Below are 19,920 nucleotides of genomic sequence, written 5' to 3'. Positions count from 1 at the left end.
TGATGGAAACTTGTCAAGGTCTTTGTGATTCCAGCTGTTGTGGTCATCCCTGGGCAATAAGAAATATATATGTATATTTCTCTTATTTCCATTGTTAGTGGTGCTAACTGCATGGCCTCTTAATGCCAGTCATTTTAATATAGTACATTAAAACTAATGTACATCCAAGTGAGTCAATGTGCTGTGAAAGTGCTGATGTGAAGAATCTGAAATATGGGGTTTTGTTTGGGTTGCTTCAGTCTGGAGGTGAGAGTCCTATTAGCCACATGCTCACCTGCAGAGTCTGCAGGAGATTAAGACTTGTAAGAAGGGTTTGGCATTTTTTTTCTAGGGCAATATTTCTCTTCTGCTGTGCAGCTTTTACAGTCACAAATGCATCTTCTCCAATAATCATTTGCATTAGACTTAATAGAGTTAGGCACTCATATATGGACACTTTCTGTCTGAAAGTATTTTTACGAGAGAAATATGTAGGTGCTGTTTCTTAAGGGTGGGAGACAGTGCTACAGTGAGAGGTTATAAACAACCCAGCCTCGTTAAGCTGTTTCTCTCTGCTGGAACCTGGGTCAACGTTGACGCAGCCGTGCTGTAAAGAAGTCAGCAGTGGTGCCACAGCCAGCTGCTGCTGGTAGCAGCTGCTAGGAGTTGCTGGGCTGTGTTCTTTGGGAATAAAAGAGAAAATAGTACTTTCCTTCAGGGAAGAAAAGCAGAGCTTCTGAGCAAAGAATTTGCCTCACAGCATTGCAAGGTGCAGTACAGTTTAGAAAAGAGACAGTTAATTAAACTTACTTAATAAGGTGTTTGTATGGTTTCCTTGTGCGGTCTTATCAAGTATTTCATTTGCACTCCCCTTGTGTATTTGCACTCCTTTGGTTGGTGTGTTAGGATAGTGATTGTTCTTGAGAGCCAAAGTCCAACTAAATGAAAGTCAATTTTTAGCTTACAAGTGAAAACATCTGTAAATGTGCTGAGAAATTTACTAATATAGGCAAATTGTCATTTGCTATTTAAAGAGATACATTTACTTCTCTGAACTCATTAGCATCTCCTATCAGGCCTGAATTTCTGAGAAAACTTTCCTGAAACGTTGCCTTAGGCCTCGGTGTGCCATTGTTCTGTGGTTATTATCAGGCTAATAATGTTAATTCATTCAATCTCAAGAAAGAAGCTTGGCATTTAATTTAAGCCATGCCTCTAGTCAGACCAGGATGTATAAAAAGTCAGCGTACAAAAGTGTTCTTGCATTTAGGTACACGCGCATGCTTTACATACCAATTATTGGATGCTTTTTCTCTAGGTGGAGAGTGTGTGAAATCATATTTATGCAAGTAAATACCAAGTACGCATATATATTCCTTTCAGGAAATGTCTTCTTTTCAGCAAAGTGCTAATGCGTGTGCTTAAGCCTCTTTATAGGCAATAGGAGGTATGGATGAGCTTGAAGTTAGATATTTTAAATTTTTGTTTGAATTGGAGCATAAGTATGAAGGCAAGTGTACAGCTCTTTTTCATTGTATAATGCATAGATGACTGGGAATTCTGTGCCGTATTATCTGTGAACTAAAACAGAATAATAGAAACCAGAAATACAGAATTCTAAGTCCTGAAAATGAGTTTGGGGATGTAGAGCTAGAGGATTAGTTCACTTGCGTGAGAAGTAGGTGCATGCAAGAGAGAACATGAGCAGAAGGTACATCTGCATAGAGTAACAGGAATTTTAGATGCTTAAATAGCCTTTGTACAAAAATGCAGGCACAGTTGTGCATCCAGAGGTTGGTGTAGCACCTGATTTGGCTCTGCTATTGCTTATATCAAAATCATGTAATGAGATCTTGTTTCAGTTACAGTGATGTGGGAACTGATTGAAGCTCTTTATTGTGAACTTTATTTTCTTCCAATTTTAAATTGTTCAAGCAGTTAGGTGGCTTTTTTATATGTTATTTTGGAAGATCAATAGCATGGCATACCTCAGTGTTATGGAATGCTTCCTAGATTTTCTTTCTCAATTTCATGATGTTAGCAGTAGCTAAGAACACAGCAGGCGACTTGAATTATGTTAAATTATAACTGCACAGTGTTTAAGTGACTAATCTAAGATATAACATCAAAATGTAGACAGTGCTATTAATATTCTGACTTTTCATATTTAATAGCAGATCTTAAGGTTTATTAGACACTGTACTTAGTGAAATATGCAACAATTGTATTATAAATGTCTGTTCAAGCATGTGTCTAACTGTATGACCACGTGATATAAATGTCATACCAGTAATCACTTCTCTAATGCATAATATGTGGCTGGCTCCTGAATTGTGGAGCTAAGTATTTGTGCCAGATTTGGAACTTTCCTATGTATGAAATCAAATAATGAACAGCACAGCATTAAGTTTTCTTAAGTTGCTAAATATTAGTAAGCAATGGTAAGCTATGTTCACTGAGATTAAAGGATATGGATTTTAAGAGTTGGGATTTAGTTCTGCATTTTTGAACTCTACTGATGACGCAGTGGTTCAGCACCACTGAAAAGTTGTCTTGTAATGAATAGCTAGAAGCTCTATAAATAATGGTAAACTTGTTAGAAGTGTTGGCACACAAACTTTCCTAGGCAGGGTTTTCAAGGTAATGCCCCTCTGCAGTAAATATCTCAGAGCTGTTGTCCCTAGCTGTGATTAGGGTCATGTCTCTTCAAGGCAGTTAGTCTGGAGACAAGTAAAAGTTTGAAATCTTCAGAGTGTGACCACATCACAGAAGAGGTGTTGGATTTGTTGCACTGCTCTAATTTTCAAGTTTTTGGTAAACTCTTCGATTTGATCATATGTTGTGTGCCAGTTTGTGCTGGCACACTGAGAGTTTTGGCAGTAGTTCGTGTCTGACAGGCAGCACTTAGATGTGTCCTAGCTGCTGTGACAGAGACAAAAAAGCCCTGTGAAATAAAAGAGGTAAAGTAAAATGGTAACAAGTTGAGAGAACTCCAGGGAAGCGTGTAAAGACAGCTATGGAAAATCATCTAATATGGATACCAAAAAGCTAAACTGAGGATGTAAGACAGAAAGCAAACACATTATGGGTGAATGATAAAAATAACACCCATCAGTTTGAAGGAGATGTTTAGTGCATACAGGGTGGGTTTGATGCCAAAGAGGAGAGGGGATTTAGTGAAAGGAAAGCTGTTTAGCAGGAATCAGATGCTGCCTCTGCTGTCAGGAATACTGCTGCCTTGCTGTCCGAGTGTTGATCAGTCATTTCCTTCTTACTTTCCTGGGCTCTTTTTCACTGTGCTCAACTTTTTCTTGGTTTGATAGTTTCTGATCCTGGTTTGGCTGGTACTTTTTTATTTTTTTAATATCTAAATGCTGCGATGATACAAATACAGAAAATAATCTGTGATGCTATAAGATGCAAAATCTGGGTGTTTGAAATTTGGATGCTCTGTCCTTCATAGTGATATGCAATAACTTACTGGTCAGAAAACCTGCCGTTGTCTAGGTCAAACTCTTGTCCTGACTTGCTCTTGCAGGCCTGAGTCTTTTATATTTTATTCAGCCTTCCTTGCAGACTCAATACCCCAGCAAAACAGTTTCACAGTGTTCAGCAGTTATACTGTTTTGTGTCCTGTGGGCTGGCTCAGGCTCTAGTGACAGATGTGACCCCTTTGAAACAGGGACGGACAAATGGTGCATTGAAAGTTCATAGCTTCTGCAGTCTCCTCACTTAGAGGTATCTAATAAAAGCCTGTGGATGCATCTAGCTCAGGAAATAAATTTACTCCAGTAATGCCTGTGTCTGTTTTAGTTAGTAAATAGAAATACTCTCTCTTTATTTGTTCACATTTTTGGGGTCAATACACAGCCTCAGATCACCGTTTTCAGTTCTATATAGTGAAATGACCCAGCAAGTTTACTCTTCCATTTTCTTTGCTGTTCTAAAGCATATTAATCTATTGAGCTTGAATTCCATAAACAGTGTCATCCCCATCACTAAAATTACAGGCATCTTTGCACCATTGGTCAATTAGCTGAATTTTTCTTTAGGGAAGTACATTTGGACTAAGTGGTTCTTTGCCACCACACTTCAGAAATGTGCTAATGTCTTACTATTGCATCACTGACATCTTGGGTCAGTAACTTTGTGTGCAGAGACAACCTCTTTTGGCACATCTTTTGCTTGAATAGCACAGATCATACTAATCATAGTTCCACTGTCATTATTAAAAGTGTTCTTTTACAACTGCAGCTTCAGCAGCTTGACAGATGTAAATGGCTAGATGAGTCTCTTTAATTGAATGCTGCTTTTATTATGTACTGCAATAAGAATTTAATCTGATTTTACCATCCACTGGTGCTACAAGTGTCATGTCTAAGGTCAAGCACCTTTTTTGATGTTTCCTCTCATGCAGCATTTTCAACCATCTTCTACAAACTTTATTAAAGATGCAATTTTGTAGAAGGACACTATTCTGTAATGGTGTCATACTTCTATCATAAAGTTAGCAGAGTACTATTCTATTTGTTAATTTCTGTTGCTAACAGAATTTGGGTGTTCAGTGCTTTTTGTTATATAGCTTAAGAATGGGAAATGCAATCTTGCTGCAAGGGAAGACAGAATTAAGTGAATTGGCCTTTTCAATAACTTGAGGCAAACTAAGTAACAATATAATGATGAGGGATTTGGCATTTGTGTGAAAACTTTGAACTTAAACAAGAATAAAATCAGGGGGAGAACTTCCTCTTTTTGGAAAGACACTTTAAAAAAAGTTTATGCTTTTGACTAGAACAAATCCTTAATGGTCCCCTCAGCACATGCAAAAAGTCAGCTTCTCTGTGCATGAAGAGGAAGTCTTAAGTAAATAAAAGGTAAGCTGATATCCTCTGATATTGATGCAACAGAGGGGTTGGTCCACTAGATTCTGCTCTTTAACTGCAACATAGAATCACAGATGTTGAAATGTATCTACAACGATACATCTAATGTTGTATTGCTTAGGTAATTGCTATATTTCTTTGGTTAATTAAAAAAAAAAATCAGGTGAACTGTTCTTTCTTCAAAAATATTTTAAAAACTGATACAATTACAAAACAAAATGGGGAGAAAGGGGTAAAAAGTTTCTTTTTTTTTAACTTTGTGAAAGTTTTCTTTAAAAATTATCAAAGCAAAATTTAGATGCAAGCACAATTTCTTTACTTCTAGTAAATGTATTCAAACATGAATTGACAATAGCATAGATACTAACAATGTGCTCTATATAGTATTTTTCTATAATATTGTTTTCATATTGCAGAAATGAATCAGCTCAATATGACTACTATGAAAGGATTTCTCATTCAAATGTCGTCTGAAAAGCATTTTACCTTTACATAACAATTTAGCTTTTTTCTTCCCATTGAGAATGAAAACAAACTTCAAAATGTTACAGTTTCCATCCTTGTGAAATTCCTTTTTCCAGCCAGTTGTATTGCTTGAGGGTACTGTTCCTCACCAGCTTGAGCCAATGTAAATTGGTGTTGCCAGATTTCTGCCCTTGCCCAAACTGAACAACCCTGGTTTTGTGCCACCACTAGCATGCATTCCTCTCTAAGCTGCTTCAGGACGATAAAGCACATACAATATTTTTTTCATAAAGGATAAGTTTGTATCAACATGGGATCAACTGACTGCTTATGTAAGCAAAAGCAGGAGGGGAAAAAAAATGATAGGTCCAAGTCGTGGTGAATGGAGCCAAGTCCAGTTGGAGGCCAGTCAAGAGTGGCCTCCCCCAGGGCTCGGTGCTGGGGCCGGTCCTCTTTAATATCTTCATCGATGATCTGGACGAGGGCATCGAGTGCACCCTCAGTAAGTTCGCAGATGATACCAAGTTAGGTGAGTGTGTCGATCTGCTTGAGGGTAGGAAAGCTCTGCAGGAGGATCTGGATAGGCTCGACCGATGGGCTGAGGTCAACTGCATGAAGTTTAACAAGGCCAAGTGCCGGGTCCTGCACCTGGGGCGCAATAACCCCAAGCAGAGCTACAGGCTGGGAGAGGAATGGTTGGAAAGCTGCCAGGCAGAGAAGGACCTGGGAGTGATGGTGGACAGTCGGCTGAATATGAGCCAGCAGTGTGCTCAGGTGGCCAAGAAGGCCAACGGCATCCTGGCTTGTATTAGGAACAGCGTGACCAGCAGGGCTAGGGAGGTGATCGTCCCCCTGTACTCAGCTCTGGTGAGGCCGCACCTCGAGTACTGTGTTCAGTTTTGGGCCCCTCGCTACAAGAAGGACATCGAGGTGCTTGAGCGGGTGCAGAGAAGGGCGACCAAGCTGGTGAGGGGCCTGGAGAACAAGTCCTACGAGGAGCGGCTGAGGGAGCTGGGCTTGTTCAGCCTGGAGAAGAGGAGGCTCAGGGGCGACCTTATCGCTCTGTATAGGTACCTCAAGGGAGGCTGTAGCGAGGTGGGGGTTGGCCTGTTCTCCCACGTGCCTGGTGACAGGACGAGGGGGAATGGGTTTAAGTTGAGCCAGGGGAGTTTTAGGCTAGATGTTAGGAAGAACTTCTTCACTGAAAGGGTTGTGAGGCATTGGAACAGGCTGCCCAGGGAAGTGGTGGAGTCACCATCCTTGGAAGTCTTCAAAAGACGTTTAGATGTAGAGCTTAGGGATATGGTTTAGTGGAGGGCTGTTAGCGTTAGGTTGGAGGTTGGACTCGATGACCTTGAGGTCTCTTCCAACCTAGAAAATTCTGTGATTCTGTGATTCTGTGAAGAGATTATATGAATTACTTACATTATATACCCAATGCAGGATATTAAACGCTGAGAGGTTAGAGAATGAACACTTGGTGAACCACACAGCTTTAATTTTTATTTTTATTTTTTGTACTGGGTGTTTTTTCTCATGTTGATCCTATATAAATAAGTGATGTTTACATTAATGTAGTGCCATTTCTACACGCAGCTAGAATGTGTTTTTGATGACTAAATTGTTTTGTTGAATTAAAGACAAAATAAAAAACAAAACCTCCCATCAACGGTTTTTTTGGTCTATTTTTACTATTGGGACTAGTAGCACTGCTTGTTATTAGAACTGCCATTAAAAGAGTTGGGTTTTAATTTAAGTTTTCCAGTCATTAACTGTTTCAGCTGAAATATTCCATGCCAAGCATCTGCTTCAGTCTGAGTAAATTTTCTTTCCAAAACCTGAGCCAAGAGTTCAATGGTTTACAAAACAGATCTCGTAAACCAAAGATATTAAAAAAAAAAAAAAAAAAAAAACATGTAGAGGGAGGGGAGGGGTAGTGTGGATTTTCCTTTGTTTAAAAATAGTTGCTGACCTTTTCTACAAAAAGTGCTCGTACCCCTATGAAACTCCCCAAGAAAGAGGTCTTGTGAGATCACTGAAAGAAGTCTGAGGTTGGTTTGATGGGATGTCAAGTCAGAAACATTAGAGAGAATGAATTTGCTCATGACAAGGAAAAACTTGTTGCATCTTTACAGTTAAATGCTATGAAAATTGCCTTGCACTAGGCCTATAACATGATAGGGATGAGCTCTACTTTCCCTGCAGTTACAAATCTGCACTGCATAAGTCTGACCTGGGCAAAGCATAACATATGGTTAGGGTCGCTGTCCATCCTTGCGTTCCCAACGCTTTGTCCCCCTTCCTAGCTGCAGGGTGGACTTACTGGAAGATGAACTTGCTTCATAGTAATAAAGGAAAGACAAAAGCAAGAGTTTAAGGTGGGAAGCAAGGTGAGCTAAAAGGAGAATGACACGGGAAAGTATGGTCTGAAAACTAACAAGATCAAGAATCAGTTTGGGGACAGATGGGAGAGAGTCAGGTGTTTGGGTGAGGAGGAAGAAGACTGGAAGTGGAGGGAAGGGTCTGATTGTGGAAGGTGGTGCGGAGGAGGAGGTTAGGATGGGGGCCTGCAAAAAGGCAGGAATATTCAGAACAAGATGAATGTCTGTAAGGAAATGTCTCAGGACTGGGATGGGAATGACAGAATGAGCAGAAATGCACTGGGGAGACAGACAGGGAACACGGGCAGGGTTAGGTCACTTCCTGGTGGAAAGAAGGACTCAGGTTTGAGCAGAATGGGTATAAAAGTGCACAGCTGCTAGCATGTTTTTGTCAGATCCTGGGATGTGGAATGAGATCCTGTAGTAAAGGACTGTGAAGTGATGTGGTGTATATGAAGAGGAAACCATTAGACAAATAGGGAGCAGGCCTGCTGCCATGTTGCCCGGTCCCAAGGCCTGTTGTAATCAGGCAGAAACTTCCTGTTGCCATCAGTGGGTATGGAGTTGGGCCCAGCTGTTTTCTGTTTTAATTCATGACTTTTTTGTGCAGAGAAGGGCGACGAAGCTGGTGAGGGGCCTGGAGAACAAGTCCTACGAGGAGCGGCTGAGGGAGCTGGGCTTGTTCAGCCTGGAGAAGAGGAGGCTCAGGGGCGACCTTATCGCTCTCTATAGGTACCTCAAGGGAGGCTGTAGCGAGGTGGGGGTTGGCCTGTTCTCCCACGTGCCTGGTGACAGGACGAGGGGGAATGGGTTTAAGTTGAGCCAGGGGAGTTTTAGGCTAGATGTTAGGAAGAACTTCTTCACTGAATGGGTTGTGAGGCAGTGGAACAGGCTGCCCAGGGAAGTGGTGGAGTCACCATCCTTGGAAGTCTTCAAAAGACGTTTAGATGTAGAGCTTAGGGATATGGTTTAGTGGAGGGCTGTTAGCGTTAGGTTGGAGGTTGGACTCGATGACCTTGAGGTCTCTTCCAACCTAGAAATTCTGTGATTCTGTGATTCTGTGATTTAATTCTTGTGGTCTGCAACTGAATTACTTGTAAAATCACTGTACAATGCAGTGGGACCTGTGCTGGGACAATGAAACCTGACTGAAGGCCAGTGTTTATTGGGCTGTTAAAGCATGCTTGGTACGTGCACTCATCTTCAGCATTTTCTCGGTGGGAGAAAATGATTATGGCAGAGAACACAATTATGCCTTTGCCATCTTTAATCTTTTAAACCTGACTTAATTTTTTTCAAGAACTGATTTATTATTTATTTATTTATTTAAATTTCACACCTCAGTAGAAAGATCCAGAATATTTGTAGTCTGTAGAATCAAATGACTTATTACTCTGCTGGCATGAAATAAGAGTAGCAAATACAATAAATAACTGCTGTGGAGAAGGTAATATAATATTGACATCTCAGTGCCTCTTAATTTTCACTGATGAGAACAGATTGAATTTGGCTGCCCCTTAGGGAGGGTGGACACCTGCATGTGAATAGTATGAGTATGAAAAATGAGGAGAGCTTCTGCATGAAACTTACGTAAAATTTTGTAGAACAATTTGTATTACACTTTTGTCAAATATATTGGTAAATTTAGGTTGTCGATATTTGCACTTCTGCCTTTTGAAGGATGAGTTTAATTTAGGAATTTTTTCAAATCTGCTTTGCTCTTCTAGTGGGTACTGATACTTGATCTTGTTTCAGTGCTCCTCATGTCCAATAATGGACTGATCAGACAGAAGGTGATTTTCTTTGTGTACAGCTGTAATTTGTGATTTGGATTTGAGTTATACAGAGTATGGGTAACTTGACTAGAAAGGACTCCACGCTTTCTGTGCTATGAAATGCTTGCTTAGTGAATTTGTACATGAGGTGGTCTAGCAGTGAATATTCAAAGGGAGCTGCACATGCCTAACAGAAGTGTAAAGCTTGTGCCTCTTGTAAAAAAAAATGATGTGACACTACATGAGTTGGTGATTGTTCTTCAAGGGTCTCTTGTCTGACCTGGTGTATCTTTATTGTATATATTTGAATCTCACTCTCATTACAAAGCTAACAGTTTTAAAAGTGTTTTATTTAGCAGAGTAACTCTAATAGCTTTCCTCTTTTATGTGTTCAAAAAGGCTGTGTTTTGTGAGAAATATTATTGAGCCAATACTACTTTAAATGACTTTATGCCTCTCTTGTTCCTAATCATCCCAATAATAATGTCAAAAAAATCTATTTGAAGAATACCGAACTAAGGTGCTGTCTTTCTACATATTTGTTTAACATGTCCTCATGTCATTCTGTCTTAGAGAGAAAAGGGAAGAAATTGTAAGCAGGGTTCCTGTGTTTCTTAGTTCTCTCTCCAGTTGTGTGTGTAAATGTGAGTGCTTAGGTAACTTCTGATTTCATTTGCTCATCTGTAAAACAGGAATGACTAAAGCATTTGAGCACCTTTCTGTTATAATGTGGATAGAAAAAATATTTTCTTTGAGGTAAAATTGCAAATTTTTTTTTACAAGTTTTGCATTTGATTAGTAATAATTCACATTGCTATCTGTTTCAATTTTATCCAGAAATATCTACCATGATATGACACTAATATCATATGATGGTATTCACCAATTCACTGGATGTGCTCCTCAGTCATATTTCCAGATGGTGTCTGGAATTTAATGTATTGTGCTTTGGGACATCAGCAAAATAATGGAACAAATTTTTCCAGTTGTGTGTAACAGTAGGGTTTAGTATATTGTGAGTTGCTTCTTTTCATTTGGAGTATCACATAGTCTGGATGAAAGGAGAGTGATGGTCTGGAAAGGCAAATGCTAATCTGGAAAGATGTGTACTGCAGTGTCCATCTGGAAGATCCTTATTACATTATACATAGTTATTCAAAGAATCATAGATCCATGCCTTGGCTACTTAACAGATTAAATTTGGATATTACGGTATTTCAGGCTCAAAGCATCACAATTCCTCAAAGCTTCAGGCTTCCATTGAACTTTAGTTTTCATTTTGAAAGTTCATTTGGAATTAAATTAGCTGTAGTGACAAAACTGTGACACTTTAATAGGAATCATCAGATGACATTTAAACATGATCATGTAGTGCTGTAACGCCAGAATTGGCTTGAAGTAAAAATCATGCCTTGAGGCAAAGTTGTTCAGGAGAGTCATAAAATGCAAACAGTTTATTTGAAGAATACTTATATTGATTTGGTTTTGTTTTAATCACGAAGAGGAAAAAGATCCACTTTTGTTAGTAGCAGAGATTTGTGAAGTTTGAGTTGAATCTACAGTTCTGAGTGCCTCTACAGTTTTGGATTCTGACCTGGACCCTGAAGAGGATGTCTCATGTTTGTATTTGGACCACTGTTAGTTTGATACATCTAAATGTTAGGAATGTTCTGAGCTTTTTTGTATTGTGTGGCTCTTGTGCATAGCCTCTTAACATTTGAGAAGAGTACATCAAATTGAAGCCTTGGATCACCAGTGCTTACTAGTTTCTCTCGACTTTTTGTAATTCATTATTTTGTGAATGGACTTTTCTGAAACTAAAAATTTGATTTTAGTGTTAGAAGTTGTATGTGAATACCTACAGACACTGGCATAAACTGTTATCTCAAGCTCTAGCTCACTTGTAATGAAGCAAATTCTACTCCATGGGCACTTGTTTATGCCCTATACATTGCATGTGAAACCCTGGCTCTGCATATTTCAGTAGGAGGCTTACCATTCATCGAGATCTCAGCCCACATGTATGTTGCTCTGTATGCATCTAATTCATGGCTGCTAGGTACAGTATCTGCAGTATACCTATCTTCCCCGTGCGATTTCTCTCCCTATGAAGTGAAACAGATTGGATGGAGAGGACATTTTTAGTGCTATTCATGGGCAAAGAACAGTTCTGTATTCTTTTACAGCATTTATATATATTCATTTGCTGGAAGAGGGGAACTAGTTCAAGATGCCAGATCTCATTTGGCACTGCTAGACCCTATCAGAGTTGAACTGATTTTGGAAATATTTCTCTGTTAATTAGTCTGTTTATAAGTGGTAGATACTGTTTGAAAAACACTGTTTCAGTGTCCTTCATGGGAGAATGTTTAAAACAACTCATTGGAGTCTGTGTTCAAACAATTCAGAATACATTTAATCCAGATAAACTCCTTTACTTGTAACAGTCAAGTTATATGTACTTATGCTTGCTTTCTTTTTTCTTTAGGGTGAAAACTAACATAATAAAATGTACCCAGAGCTTTCAGTTATTCTATCCTGTGTCTTGCTGTAGCCCTACACAGGGTTTCAGGAGGCACAGAGAGAAGCTCTGACATTTTGGTGGAAGGTCTGTCAGCACAGCAGCTGTTCACTTTATCTATGGCTTTATCAACTAATTGTTCATGTAGTGCTTTCTGGCTTCAACTTGCTCTCGGTACTCCTGGATGTTTGTGTTCCTTTCTACCTAGAATAGCTGAGTGATATGAAAGGGGGGCTGGTAGAAACAAAGCACAACCAAAGCAACTGTTAATATTTCTTCGCATTAAATGTTAGAGGGCATAGCTAGAAAGCTCACATTCTGTAACTTGTTCTGTTCTTAAGGGTTTGGATATTTAAAGCTGTCACTCTGACATATGCCATCCAACCTTCCACCCTCTTGAAAGTAGGTTGTGGGTTGCCAGCCTCTGTTAATTTCTAATCATTTTTGAAGACATCTTTGGGTTTACATTGAAATTTAAATTATATTCTAACATGCTACAATGTAAATAGCACTATATGCATGTAGGGGGAACATGCATTTCTGCCTTTCTGCGTGCTTCCTCCCCAGTCATAACTTAGAACTAAAAATGAAATCAAATAGTTTAAGCTTTAAGGAAATCATTTTGAAGAAACAGAAAATTCAAAACACATGGCCTACTCAGAATGTGAAGACTTAGTTTTTCCAATGAAGAAAGATTTCTTCCCTAACTCTAGTGGGTTTAGTAAGCAACATTTCAAAGCAGTTTGAGATGAAAGGTCTGTGGTCTAATTCGTTGCATATGTGATATTTCTTAATGGATTGGTACTATAGTAAAAACAAACAAACAAACAAACAAAAAAAAAAACAAACAAAAAAAGGAAATAGTATTTTTTAGTTTATTTTTTGGCCTGATTTGATAGTTTAAAAATCAAGTTTAGTCACAATGTTATCTGAGTGGCAAATATCTGAATATCAGAAAATGACATCTAGGTTAATTGGTTAGCAATCTTCGCTATAATACCTTCTTAAAATGGGGCTTTCTCAAGCTGTAACTGTTTTAGCTGAAGTTTTCCATGCTGCATATTTTCTGACTGATTTGAGAAAGTTTCTGTGAAGTGGTTCAGTTGTTTCCAAGAACAAAGCCAGCTAGAAATTGAGTTCTAGCCAATTAGAATCACTTCCTTGAGCAGCTCTACTTGGGTGAAATCCTGTGATTTTCACTGTTAGAGGCAAAGATAAATGGTGTTTTCTGTAATCTCTTACTGAAGTGATGATGATGTATGAATGCTAGCACTCATTTTTACTAAGATTCATGACTGCAGATAATTCCTACAAGCATGTCCTTGCACTTAAAAAAAAAAAAAAAAAAAAAAAAAAAAGATAAAAATGCTTTTGAAGCCATATAACTTTTTAGTTAATTCTATGAATAATCTATTCAAAGTTGCCAGAGTTCTAGGTCTGAAAATTGTGTCTAGTCTGTACTTAATTCAGCTGCTGGCTTCTCCATTCTGTGTTCTGAGAATGTTGTCTTTGTGGAGCACGCTGCATCTCAGATAAGGGTGGCATGTGTTTTCGTGGGGATGATTCCCTTTGACTGTCATATGCCATCATAGTCCCACCTTTCAGAGCAAAAGCTGTGGATCCAGGGAGGCTCTTGTGTGCTCTCAGAATGCCTCCATCCTCTTTTATACTTCGTGCAGAAAAGCGGGAGGAAGCAATCTTGGGGTGTGACAAGAGTTAAGGAATAAGTGGTTATCTGCAGGTCTGCTGTCTCATTTCATACATAGATGGATAACTTCCTGGGAAAAAATCCCAGATTTTATTTTGATGGAGGTTACTGTCTGTGAACTTCTGCTTCATTTGTTACAGAAGCAGAAGGTGTGTAGATATAGCAGGTTCAGCATGGGTTTAACTTCTTAATCTAGACAAAGAGGAACTTTGGTATTTCTGAGTATAAATAGCCTCTGTGGCTGTCACTGTTTTTTTTGTACTCGGTGACAATATCCTGGAACACTTTCAGTAGCCCCTCAGGAAGACCACATGAGTGACTCGTGAGCCAAATGCAAGCTACAGAAGGGGGATAGGTAGGGGTTATATGATTCAGAGCATGTTATGTTAACCCTCACAAACTTCCCTTGGCATTTAGGACTCCATTTTCTGAATCCCTTCTTTGTCTTTATTTACTGTAACTGGACAACTTTGCAGGTTAGCTTGTAGCTCATGGAAGGAGCAAAGATTGTAGGAAGATAAAGGCAGTTAAAGGAGTTTAGTAGGGCTCTGGGAAGTTGTATTATGTTCTTGTTCCTGCCACAGTGTTAGTGAGATGCTGCAAAGAAAACAGATTTGTACATTATCCTTTCATACTTTTTTTTTTTTTTAAAGAGCTGTCCTTAAAGTAAGTGAGAGATTTACTCTGAAATTATGCTAATACTGTATTTTTCAGGAAATCAGGCCATAATTTTCTAAATAAGGAGTCTGTATTAGCAGATACTTCTGAGTTTAGTTACTAATTTAGCAGTACTGCAGTTCACACTCTTAAAAATTATAGAAAATTTTGTTGTAGGAAAGTGCTGTGCAAGTAATTTTATTAATATTTCTGATATGCTCTGTGTAGTAGTATGAAAAGCTTGTTGGAATAGTAATAGTTCTGTGCAACACTTCAAATAGTCTTGAACTAGTGCATAGGTTATACATAATGGTAAAGAAATGGTGAGCTGTCTATTCTTTCAGCCATATGAAGAAATTATTTGGAAGAAGGAATATGTCATTAGAGGCAGTATCTTAATGCATATGTATGTGGGGATGAATTAAGTTTAAGTCTGGATTTCCTTATTACTTTTCTTTCAGTGCTTTACTTGGCAAACATAACATTCTTTTTGTGAAGAAACCTTCTGGCTCATTGTAGGCTATTCCTGCTGCTTTTAATATCCTTTGAGATTGATTCATGAAGTGCCAACATCTTGAGCTGCGGAAAAAGAGTAACAATCTTAAAGAAAGACCCTGGTACATGGGAATGGATTTGAACTTGGACTGTTTCAGTGCCACTTTCATCAGAAAGACATGTTATTCAAAGAACCTTTGCCATTAAGTAAAGCTATCAATTTGAGCAGTTCTATTTTGATTAAATACTGTTAACATTAGTGTGCAAAGAGTATAAAGAAAGTGTTTGGATGAGGTTTATTGGAATATTTCAGAAAACTAGTAGAGGTTTCTCAGGTAACTTTTCAACATATCTATATGTGATAACTACTTGGCAATATTTTTCCTTCAAGTGAGTAGATGAACGTTTTTGTATTAATAACATTCAAGTGAGTAATGTCTTGGTGTAGGATAGGTCAATATTTGTTTACATTTCACTAGCTGACAGTTCATCACAGAGAAAGAAATGTGGAAACAAAAGAAAACAAGAGAAAAGTTCAGTGGAAGAACGTTAGGATACTTGGTGCATCTTCAGGGGATGGTGGTGGACCCTCAATACAACCTGCTTCAAACAGTGCATGTTTTGGAAACTTAGCAGCCACAGAGGTAATGGGAAGAAGGACCTGTGGCCTTTTGGCTTCTCTTCATTAGTCCTTGAACAGACTGCAGGAGAAAGAAAATCAAAGCTATGCTTCCTTATAAACTAGGAAAGTTAAATGTGGTCACTTTCTGGCTTTCTGCATGTGGTCTGAGTAGTTTCAGAAGTATCTTTGATTTAGGAGCACATCCATAGGATGCCTTTCAGTAGGTTTCAGGTGAGATAAAGCCTTTTCATTGATTATAGGGAGAGCTGAAAGAGCACCTCATTTAAACACCTAAATGTAGTGGAATTAATCTGTGTAGGCTTCAATCATTTCAAGCTTTATTGCATTCCATTTTTTTCCCAACAGATTTCAGATCTATAGAATCCTTATTTGCCACTCTCAGGGAAAGAGGATTCAATGCATTGCAGAAAAAGCTGAGTGCCTTCAAGGTGAAGAAATGGTACTGACCTGTGTTTGGTAAGAAAGTCAATACCATAAGAACCTCTCCTAGTTCTTAATTTGATGCATTTATATATATATATATATATATATATATATATGTTTTTAAGGTGAGAGTGGAGTAGAGACAACCTGTTTGCAGATCTTCTTGAATGTCTTTTTCTGATTGTTTCTGTAGGAAGAAGTTACATGGTAAGCTGACTGTAAGGAAAACTTTGTTCTTTGAATGTCAAGGTGGTAATAACCTTCAGAAGGCAGCAAAAGGGTACAAAGACACTCCATTAATTATTTCCTTTTTGTGTGTGTGAAAAAGGAAAGAATCAAGTATTTTGACAGAAAATCAGAGTTATCTTTAGGAAGTCTATTCAGTGGTTACAGAGTTTCTGGATACTTCATAGAGTTCTTGTCAGTTCCTTACATGATGGTATTTTCATCTGCCTACTTGCACATTAATAACAACTGCAGTGCAAGAGGTTCCTTAGCTGATAAGTCAGATTTTATCCTAACATACTTTTTGCAAGAGGACTTCCTTGAAAGAAAAAAAAACCTTGTAGGCTGTTTTGTTTTCACCACACTATCATAGACCTGTTGTTTGTAGTTCTGATGGCTTATTACTGGTTTCTGGAACCCGTTTTAGTTTCCTCAGACTTACCTTATTTTCTCACTTCCCCCTTGCTCCCCTTAAATGTCATTTAAAAAAAAAAAATTAAAAAAAAAAAAAAAGTAAGGAAATGTGGTGGTGTTCAAATAATTGTAACTGAGAACAGAGATCTTTGATTTAGACAGTGCAGCAATGCAGTCTGTGTTCCAGAAGCATAAGTTTTCCTTTAATAAGCAGCATTGACCTTGAGGGTTTCTCGTTAGTTCAGCGAGTGATAGCACAGAGTGGATACATCATGGTATGTCATGAAACCCAGACTGAAATCCAGAGCTTTAATACAGACAGCAAACCCAGAAGCTCTGCTTGGAAGACCTGCAAAACACATGGGACTCTCTGCTCTGTAAATAGAACAGCTCAGTATATCACCAAAACAACATCAGGCAGCTTAATTTGCTGCTATTCCTGCTCAGACAGCCTGTCCATATCCAGATTATAAGTAGACACATCTGCAATTATGCTGTGCTTCTTGCCAATCCCTAGACCTGTCCTCGAGAGCTGTGTAGACACAGGCATTGAGCTCTGTTACATATGAAGGCGAGTCCATCAATTCCATGCCATGGGTACCAGATGCAGGTTTGAGTTCTGGCCAGATTGCCTTTGGCAGGACAAAATTTATTGCTTCTTGGTTTATATTTTGCTTGTTTTTTAAATGTGGCCATTATGTTGGCCAAGTTCCCATAATAAACTATTTTTATGTACCTAATTCATTCTCAATGAAATAGACCAATACATTAAGGATCCTGCAGTAAAAACTGTAGCTCATTATGTGTTCTTGTGGTGTATGACATCAGTAGAATGCCACAAGTTAATTACATTCTTAATTACAGCTTTGTATTGAATTAGGGACCTATTATACATAGAAGAATTGAAAACCTGCTGAGATCACGTCTGGTAACAGCTAATTGTATCCCATGATATTTTTTCCCCCTAAAATTTAAATAAAAACTGGTATTTCATTTAGCATGCTTTTAATTAATTGACAAGAGAAATGTAATTAGAGTGGAGGCAACAGACCAACTATATTTAAAATAATAACTCAAAAATTAATCACATTTGGGGGAAACAAGTTTCCAGAGCAGGAGGTATTCTGTTGCACTTCTGGAAAAACCTTGAGCAGGAATGATTGAAAAAAGGAATTGCTGCTTCTAGAAGAGAAGAAAGATCTAAACATTTGGAGGTATTGAGTGGTCTTTCAACCTAAGGAAACCTGATATCCATACAGCTTCAGGCATCAGAGAGCTAGGAAGAGAACTGAAACCTAATGGTTTTCAGAGTATTGAGAGGGGCAGGGCATATAGCTGTATTGTACCAGGAGAAGTGGTTACTGGTGGCCTGAAGAGCTGAGAAGCTTTCCCAGCTTTTCTGGACTCCAGTGGAGTTACCTGCTAGCTGCCAAGAGCAGAAGAGAGTTTCACTTCAGCATCAGTGGTTAAGCTTGTGACTTGGGTTCCTTGACCTTCCTGCTGTGCTTCCCAAGGCCCAGCTGCCATGGATGTGGCAGGAGTTGTGGAGGCTGCTTTGCCATGTGGCATCAAAAGAGCACTACTGCAGGTAACAGGAAAATGTTTTATTTCCTCCTTTTTTTTTTTTCTTTTTTTTTCTGAAAGTATTAACAGCAGGAATGTGCTAATATCAAGACCGAGTAGTTAGCTAAATTATGCAGGATAAGGGAGTGAGAATGGTGATTAGCAGGAAAGCACATCGTGCATCTTTTCTTCAGCAAAACCTTGTCTGATCTTAAGCAGAACTAGATTTTAAAGAAGTTATTTAAGGATATGCTTCTGAACAGTATTTTCAACATCAGTTTCTGATGCTAACATATAAGCAGGAGGTTTGGATCTGTTTTGGGAAATTATTCTTATATACGTTCAGACATTTATTTAAATCAGTCAGCAACAAAGCTTTAATTCCAGCATGAAGAATGTCACTTTGTTTGCGGAAAGATTCTTTTGTTTCAGGACATAGCTATATTTCCTGATCATAGCCATAGTTAGAGTACCTAACTTCTTTCTGGTTGATATCTTCAAAATTAATGCGCACCTATTTGGACTTGTCTATACAGAAATATGCATATGCTCTGTTTATAAATGGAGAGCATATGCAAGGATAAAAATGATGCATGAAAGCAGGTTTACGAGATCTTGCTGTGCTTGGACACGAGCAGAACTGCTGGGTGCATCAACTGCAAACTGGCTGGCAGCCACAGTACACAGAATGGAGGGAATGTTTGCCTAAAAGACTAGATTGTGTCAGGCGTGACTAAGCAGGAATTTTAGCTAAAATGTGTTAGCAAATTGAATACTTAGAGGAAAATGAGAGTGTTCATGGTCTTATCTTTGTTCATTTGAGACTGGACTTTATTTTTTTAATATATAAATCAATGGGGGGAGGAAAAAGCCTCTGTAGAGTGTTTCCTGAGTTTTAGGAATGCTGATATATGTGAGTGAATATTTTGCTTTTGCAGTTCCTTTTGGAGTATCCATTCTTTTTTAATATCCTTGTAGCTCTGGGAGCACAGTTGGATTGCGTTTTTTAAAAGCAACAACAAAAAAAACTTTTAATTACCCACATGCACTAAACAGGCCCAGTGAGTGAGACTGGGTAAAGGGAAGACACTTTGAGCTTACTTTCTAACTGAAAGGTATAACAAAGGCTAATAGCCAAGGCTTATTTTACTTTATGGATGGTGTTCTTGAAGAAAAGAGTTGTAGGACCTGCTTTCTTCTCAATCCCTAGGCCTGTGGGAATGGCTGCTGCAAAGCCATAGCTTGATGGAATAAGCTATTCAGCAGGGCAACTAGCAAAGAACTGACTGTGGTACAGATTTCCTCCCTTTGATGTGGTACCTTTGTGTTTATGATGGACTAACATGGTACTTCTCTTAACCCCTTTTTCCCAAGAAATTATAAGAATTTGAGAGGAAGTGTGTGACTTATATATTTTTTTTTCTTCTTGACATCAAAAAATACTTCCTATCGGGTAGAGGTCTGTAGCACCTCTCAGTTGTACTCAATTGTGTTAATAGACGAGAACCTTTGTTGCTATAAGGTTTCTGGAAAAATTGTCCTTTTTAATTAATAAATAGGGTGAGTACATTGCTGAAATACATGACCCTGCCCACTTGATCTTTTATTCACTTTCTTTTATGGACTGCTATGTTATTTCCTCGTTACTTTTCTCATATTAACCTTAGAAGGTATGTATGCAAATTGGTGAACAAACCACTACGTGCATGTTTCTGTAATCTGGATAGGCTTGGTGTGTAAAACACTGCTGCTCTACCAAGGTTCTGGGAACTTCTAGAATGTTGAAAA

The 19,920-nt window shown here is 38.5% G+C and overlaps 1 protein-coding gene across 1 annotated transcript in view; it reads left to right on the top strand.

Annotated features, from left to right (window-relative positions):
- TMEM132C (transmembrane protein 132C) overlaps positions 1–19,920 on the top strand; it is a 221,109-nt gene that overhangs the window by 1,218 nt on the left and 199,971 nt on the right. The gene's annotated exons all lie outside the window — the stretch shown is intronic.

This window comes from Aythya marila, assembly GCF_965140915.1.
Source record: "Aythya marila genome assembly, chromosome: 17".
Taxonomy (NCBI): Eukaryota; Metazoa; Chordata; class Aves; order Anseriformes; family Anatidae; genus Aythya; species Aythya marila.
The sequence above is the reverse complement of the archived record's forward strand: the minus strand, read 5'-3'. Positions and strand labels throughout refer to the sequence as shown.